Source organism: Apium graveolens, chromosome 9 (assembly GCF_009905375.1).
Source record: "Apium graveolens cultivar Ventura chromosome 9, ASM990537v1, whole genome shotgun sequence".
NCBI classification, from domain to species: domain Eukaryota; kingdom Viridiplantae; phylum Streptophyta; class Magnoliopsida; order Apiales; family Apiaceae; genus Apium; species Apium graveolens.
In genome coordinates, this window is record NC_133655.1 from 215,588,871 (window position 1) to 215,596,224 (window position 7,354).

At 34.3% G+C, this 7,354-nt stretch overlaps 1 long non-coding RNA gene across 9 annotated transcripts; it reads right to left on the bottom strand.

The window, feature by feature from the left end:
• Nucleotides 1-866: 866 nt before the first annotated feature.
• Nucleotides 867-4,760, bottom strand: LOC141686949 (uncharacterized). Of its 9 annotated transcripts, none has more exons than XR_012560863.1 (7): nucleotides 4,414-4,760; nucleotides 4,184-4,329; nucleotides 4,005-4,067; nucleotides 3,678-3,759; nucleotides 2,561-2,705; nucleotides 1,399-1,548; nucleotides 867-1,152 (listed from the first exon to the last, which is right to left on the bottom strand). It is a non-coding gene; the product is annotated as an uncharacterized LOC141686949 (long non-coding RNA). The 9 variants fall into 9 exon arrangements; XR_012560866.1 differs by having other exon boundaries at nucleotides 867-1,325; XR_012560865.1 differs by having other exon boundaries at nucleotides 1,234-1,548.
• Nucleotides 4,761-7,354: the final 2,594 nt, after the last annotated feature.

Here is a 7,354-nt window from a genome sequence, read left to right on the forward strand (position 1 = left end):
ATGCTTCTTTGTTCTCTAAAACCTGTAAATAGGCTGCCACATTCCATTTGCATCTAATCAATCCATGTGACTGTAAAGTTACTATCAACTGTAATTTGAATTAGAACATCCGTTGAAACTTCATTGGATCATCCATCGAGACTGTGTTAAATCATCCGTTGAAACTTCATTTGATCATCCATTGAATGTGACTTGGATCATCCGTTGAAACCTTGTCGAATCATCCGTTGAAAGTCATTCATAACAGTTAACTCCATTTCACTTATGCAAATTTATAAGACATCTAATATATACAATTGGCCAACCTATTTTGTATATCAATCTAGTAGTTAACATGACTTTGAATATCCACAACTTCTAGATCTCTAAGGTATTGTAGTATGCAGGAATGTGTTACAAAACTTATAAAGACATACGCTACTCTCTCAACGGATGTTGAAGTAAATCATCCGTTGAGAGCTAAAAAAATACTAAATTAAATCTGCTACGCCATAAGTGGGCTATTGTAATGCCTAAATGGTGTTACAATAGACCCCAAAAGCATTACCATAGGTCTATTGTAACACCAGGGGGCGTTACGTATACGAGCATTACAATAGACACCCTAATGTAACACTTCACTGATCTATTGTAACAGAGAGGAAAACGTTACAATAGGCACCTACTGTAACACTAACAGGCCCAAATGTAACACAGAATGAGTGATACAATAGCTTGATCAAGATTGCATAAGTGGGGCCCACATGGGCCCCACCTGTACCCTAATGTAACACTATATTATATCTATTGTAACACGAATTTGTTGTAATTAACCATCATTAGATTTTATAATTCCACACTATATTTAAATATACTTTATACTAGAATAGAAAAATGAAACAATTAATATTAAAATTTTTATATACATGCTCTGTGTATGCAACAATCCCAATACCAAAATGAAATCTCCAACACGTATCCAAAATACTACAAAAACCAACTAAAATTACAATAATTTGATCGATCAGTAAAATTACAACTGCAATTCAAAACAGTTGAATCAGCAGATCAGTAAAATTCATTATTAAAGCTTGGTGACTGCGGCGTAAACCTAAGAAAATGACTATGCTAAAAATACGTGATAGTGTGCCATTCTTGATATTGTTCATGAATCTGCACAAGGGAATACGAATGAGAAAAAGGCATATAAATAGCAAAGGAAAGAATGAAAATTGATGGTTTTTAAACTTATACATGCAAGCCGAATAAGCAGAAGGTTGACATGTCAATTCAAGAATGTAAAGTATAGATATGTGGGATTCAAATATAGTTATGAAACTTGACAACTGCATAAATTCCAGTGATTCCGCATGTCAGTGCAATGTATGTGAGATCATGAAGATAAAGGGTATAAAATACCTGATATTTTCTTCTTGGTCAGGAAGGGAATTTAATGATGGGATGCGATATTTTTTACAACAAAATCGAAGGCAATACAATTTGAAGGGGATACTAATGAGCCATTTATATGCCTCACCTTGTTTGCTTAATCATATCAATTTACTGTTGCTGAAATAGAAGCAAAACAATCAATTACACATATGTATAAAAGCAGCAAAAGTCAAGTAACAGTCTAAATCTGGTTAGTTTCAAACAAAGGTGAATAATCAAATCTATTTAACAATGGAAGCTTTAAGAGATCTAATACTCTGACAGAAGAAAACACAGTTTCCACAATAATTACCTAATTGGAATATCAGGTGTTGTTTATGAGATATGAGGAAATCACAGATGAGCCTCTTGTTCAGTTGAGGGTTGTCTTGCTAAATTTCTGGGAAAGCCTCTAGTTGTATTTCTGTTACATGTTCTTTCTTCAAAACATAACAAATATTGGCCATAAAAAAGGGGTTTCTAATTATTATATATAATAATAATAGTATACCTTCATATGACATCTGCGGTTGTGCTTTATATCTGGTAATCTAGCCATTTTTAACAGGTGAACTTAGACCTTGTGGGGTTCATGTTTTAAGAAATACTAATTAGCACAGTCATAGCAGGAGGAGGAGGAGTTGATTAACAAAGTTGTCTTGGTGAACCTATTCAGAACTTCACCATTCATAATTTGACAATGCTTTTGGAAGAGCTTAGTATTCTCAACTTCACCATTCATCTGTTCTGTTGCTGGCTAATTAATTACCATAGACCGGAGCTTTGCATTAATAATCAAAGTTTTTTTTTGACAGGACAATAATAATAAAAGTTGTTAATTAGCATTGTATATAGGTTTGCACTAAGAGCACATTAATTAATCATCAATTAATATTTTGTATATAAGTTGGCATTGAGGATGCAATAGTTAATTATCAATTTGTAGTGTATATAGGCTTGGTTTGTATTAATAACCATTGTTAATTAGCATTGTATATAGGTTTGTATTGTAAATTAATTCCATGACTACTTTATTTTAAAATTTCTTGATTGTAAGATTAAATAGCCTTTATTAAGATAAATTAAAAGGATTTATAATAGAAACAAATTATCATATACATTTTCTGAGGAGAAAAGGTAGGTAACTTACAACAACAATGCCATCTCTACCAGATAAATCAAGGATTTCAGCACATGAAGCAACTCCAGGGCACTCCGAGGCCAAAGCTCTTGTCTGTTTCTTTCTCAGTCAGAGTCCTCCTTGTTGAGTCCAGCAACAATGAAGCATCACATCTCTGAAATTACCCACAAAACATAAATCAGTAAAAAAGCTCTTGTCATGTTTGCAGGCTGTCTTCCCGACTCATTACATTCCTATAGTTGTCCCTAAGAGAAATATGATTATCTAATCTAATTTCCATATTGTCATGTTGTGAAACTATACTGCACAGTTGACACACAAGTTCTACTTTTCCCAAAAAAATATGATTAAAAGTGGAGTGAATATCCTATTTATCTTCAAATTTTATTGTTTTAAATTCAATGTTCTTTGTCAAACACCATACCATGTGCCATCAATCATACCATGAACCCGATTAGTGATTCGAAGTGTCACTGTGATGTGAGGCACACCTATGTCACATTAGATGACTCATCCGTATATAGAAATTAAATTCTACTAATATATGCAATGTCAAGCCACAATCAAGCTCATTCAAGTTCTGCATATGACCAGGGTCATTACAACACTAAGAAATGAATATATAAAAACACATGATGAGAATCCAGCAACAGACATATAATAACCAGGTCGGATGGGGAAAATCACTCAAACCATACAAAATACATGTAGTAAACAACAAGAATGCAGCTGAAGAAACACAAATCAAATAACAAACAAAAACACAATACAATGAATCATGATATAAAAATACCCTGATTCGCGCATTATCGACAAGAGTAATTAGAGGAATAATCTTCAAATACTGATCAATCTCATTTTGAGCTCTTCTAAACTGATAAACAATATTCCAACCCATAGCAAGCAAGTAAAGGAAACTCCTATCTTGACAACTCTAACTAAAACATATGATCTCCTCAAAGCACCCTCAAGCAATTCCAAGGGTTCTCGAGTTTCGGGGTATTTTTTAAGCTGAGAAATCTTAAGCTGATAAATCTTAAGTTGAGAATTCTTAAGCTGATAAATTTTTATTTCCTATATTCCAAGAAAACAGTTTCCCCTATTCAAACTTCCAAAAAGCATTTACCTTTTTAAAATATTGCAGGAGATAAATTTGATTGGACTAAGGATATAGAATTTGGTCGTCAAACGCTTGCAGGAGTAAACCCCTGTACAATACAGTTAGTTAAGGTACGCAAATTCTGCTGAAACATCAAATATTTTCTATATTAGAACAAGTAGAATCAGTTTATTAATATTATAACAGTATGTACTAATACCCTCAAGTATTCTCTTAATGATAATCTGAGAGAGGGCATATAGGAATGAGATTATTTGTAGTTCAAATTGATAATGAGCTTTCTAAATCATAATTGTATATGTGCACATATGTATAGTCACTTCTAATACTTACAAAATGTGCAAGAATGGCCTTTAAAAAGTAATCTTCCTCGCGAGTACAGTGCACAACCAGAATCTGCAATCACCAAAGATTATCATCACTTGGAAGCATTAGAAAAATACATAAAAATACATTTAGTCAGATATATGGCATAATAAAACCTAAAAATTATCAATCTCCCTAGATAAAACCTGGACTTTCCCCAACCATCTGGTGAAGCAAGGAAGAAGGTGCTCTACTTTCCAAGTCATATACCCAGTTAAACCTTGAGTCCTGACTTGAGTCTTCCACACACATTCGATTAAAAATCCCAAATATGCTTCGTCCACAAACTCTTCTGGTAACCAGAAACCACCCGAGTATTGTCAAAAGCGCCGATTAATTTTTTCAAAGAAGTGAAAATGAACTGAAAAATACTTACAATTTAGGACTCGATATGTGTTGAGGACTCGATTAATTCGTGTATAGAGCTCGATTGTTGTTTTAGAATATCGATTACACCTTGTAGAGCTAAAATTAGGGAATCCTGTATACGCGTTTTGCACAACTTATAGAGAAAATTAGGGTTTCTCGATTCGTGTGTAATTGAGAGATATAGAAGATGAGAGAAGTGCGGCTGGGTGGGAGGGTGTGTCAGGAGTGAGGATTAGGGGGAGAGGAGAGGGAAAATAGAGAGATGCGAGTGGGGTGAGATGAGAAACAGGGTCGGGTCCTAGTGAGAAGAAGGGGGTGAGTGGAAGAGGAAAAGAGACAGAGAGGAGGAATATACCGCCCATTTTTCACTAAAGTACGGGTCATTTTCAATTACGAGGGAAATATACCGCCCAATTTTCACTAAAACGTGTATAATTTTTATTTATTTTTATTTTTTTATTAAATAAAAAACTAAAAAAGTGACTTATATTTATGAACAATAAATTTTATAATAATATATATTACATTCTTGATATATTAATAATCCAAAATATAATTTTAATATTAATTTATAATAAAAATTTTAGTTAAATATTTTTAAAAGTTAAAAAAGTAACTATTGTAACACTAGGTGCTGGTGTTACATGTGGTGCAACACCAGCATTTTTCTGTAACAATATTTTATAGCTATTGTAACACTAATTTTGAGGTGTTATAATAGGAAAAAAAATTCTTAGCTAATGTAACGCTGTTTGTAACACTTGCATTACAGTAGCCCACTTATGGCGTAGCATCAAGCCTATGACATATTCCTAACAATCTCCCCCAATTTATGTCTATTGGAATTGTAGACATAAATCAAGAGAAACTTGATGATAACCAAACATTTTATAAATAGAGACTAATTAATAGTAGATAGAATTGACAAGTGCTGCAATTTATTGAAAATTATACAGAGAAAGGTTCATAGAATATTTTAAAAGCCATTTTCAAGGTGCTCCTTTAGACTGAGCAAATTTATCTTATTTCCTTGAATTTCTAGTCTTCTTTCCCAGTTTCTCATTGTTCTCTTCAATCTGGTGTTGAAGTTGCCTGTAGAATTCAGATTCATTTTCATTAGTCTGATCCAGCATTTCTTGCATCTCCATGAGAGTTTTATTGCTTGAAATCTTTAGCTGATCTTTTAATCTGAAGAATCTTGTGGTGTTCTTCTCATCCTTGAACTCCATCATCCAGTATGGCCTCAAGCACTTTATCACCATTGTATGAGATAGTTAAGACTCTTGAGAGTGCATTTGGGTCTCTCCATCTATTTCTTATCTTTTCAATTTTGTTCAGTATCTCCCTTTTGGAAACAATGTTGTACCCAAAGTTCTTCTTTATTGAGGAGAATATCTTCGCTAAGACAGAATAGCCTTCATTGAGAATTCTTTGAAGAAGCCAAGTTAGTTTTTTTTCACCCTTGTATCTGAACACCAATCTCTCTGGAAGCTTCTTGTGAGCATTAATAGCTCTTACTTCATCTAGCTCATCCAGATAGAGATTGAGGTCTGAAAACTCCTTGATGTCACAGATGTAGAGGTGATCTCCCTTGTTGACAGTTAGTTTGGGTTTGGCTAAGGCTTTGGATTGAAGTCTAACAGGTTTGGCTTGTTTGATTGCTCTTTTCTTTGTTTTCCTTGGTTTGGTTGGGATTGGGATGTTTAGATCAGAGATTGGTAGGCTTTCCCAATCTATGGATTCATCCTTGGGAATTATGGGTTCACCATGGAAATTTATATCAGAATAAACCTTGAATTCATCCTACTCCATTATGGGCAAAGTTGGTTGACTTGTAGTGGTAGATTGCGTTGACATGTACTCTTCCTTTTCTTCATCAAAATTTAACTTCCTCTTTGCTCTAAATTTTTGTCTTGGTACTTTTATCTGCTTTGGTTCATCTTGCTTTTCTTTATTTATAGACTCAGCTATCACAACAGGCATTTCAGTTTCTGTGGTTGCAGGCTTCTTAGCTTGGTTCTTGGCATCTAAGGCAACTTTCCTTTTCTGTTGTTTGAGCCTCACCTTTTCTTCTTTCTTAGCTTCTGCAAATTGTGGATGTCCGACCATCACACAGATCAACTTGCCATGCCTGTAAACTTTAGCAATTCTCTTCTTCAAGACTGAGTCTCTTGGATCTTTGTGATAAACAATAGATCTACCAAGCAGCTTATCTTCATCAGGCTTGGGAGTTGCATAGACTAGGTCCAATGGATTTTTGCTTAAATCCTTTGAGTAGTTTTTCTTTGGCTATAAAATCACATTGGCCTGTAGAGGTCTTCTTGCTGAGGGTTGACCTTTTTCCAAATTCTGCAAGCTCATTTCATTGATTGAGATTGGTCTCAATTGAGTGAAGTGTTTCACTGCTTTATCTGGTTTTGCAATTTGACCAAAATTCTTCTCAATCTTCTCATCAATATTTTTCCATTTCTCTTTCATCTCTAGTTCAGCCGCTGCAATCTGTATCAGATCAATGTTGTCTAGCATTGGTGGCTTTGTGAAGGTAGTTTCTGGAATAATCACCTTACTGAGTTGAATGTGCACTTTCTCCCCCTCACTAGCTGTCTTCCCCTTACTAACTGGAATGATTGCATTATTCTCCCCCTTTTGTTAGCATCAAGTTGAGCAAGGTTTGAGGTTTGTGCATCCACCAATTATTGTAGCAGATTTGTCTGAGCTTCCTGATTTGCAAGTATCTTTGCCATTGATTTCTCCACATTTGTAAGTCTTGAGTACATGGCCTCAACTTTTATGTTCAAATCAGCTTCCCTTCTTAGCTTCTGGACTATTTCTTGAAGGGTTTCGAGCACATAAATGCAACGGAAATAATATTTAAAAATGTAAAAAAACAGAGTTTTCGAAACCCACCGCAGGATCCATGCGAAAAATAGATATTTAATTCATAGATC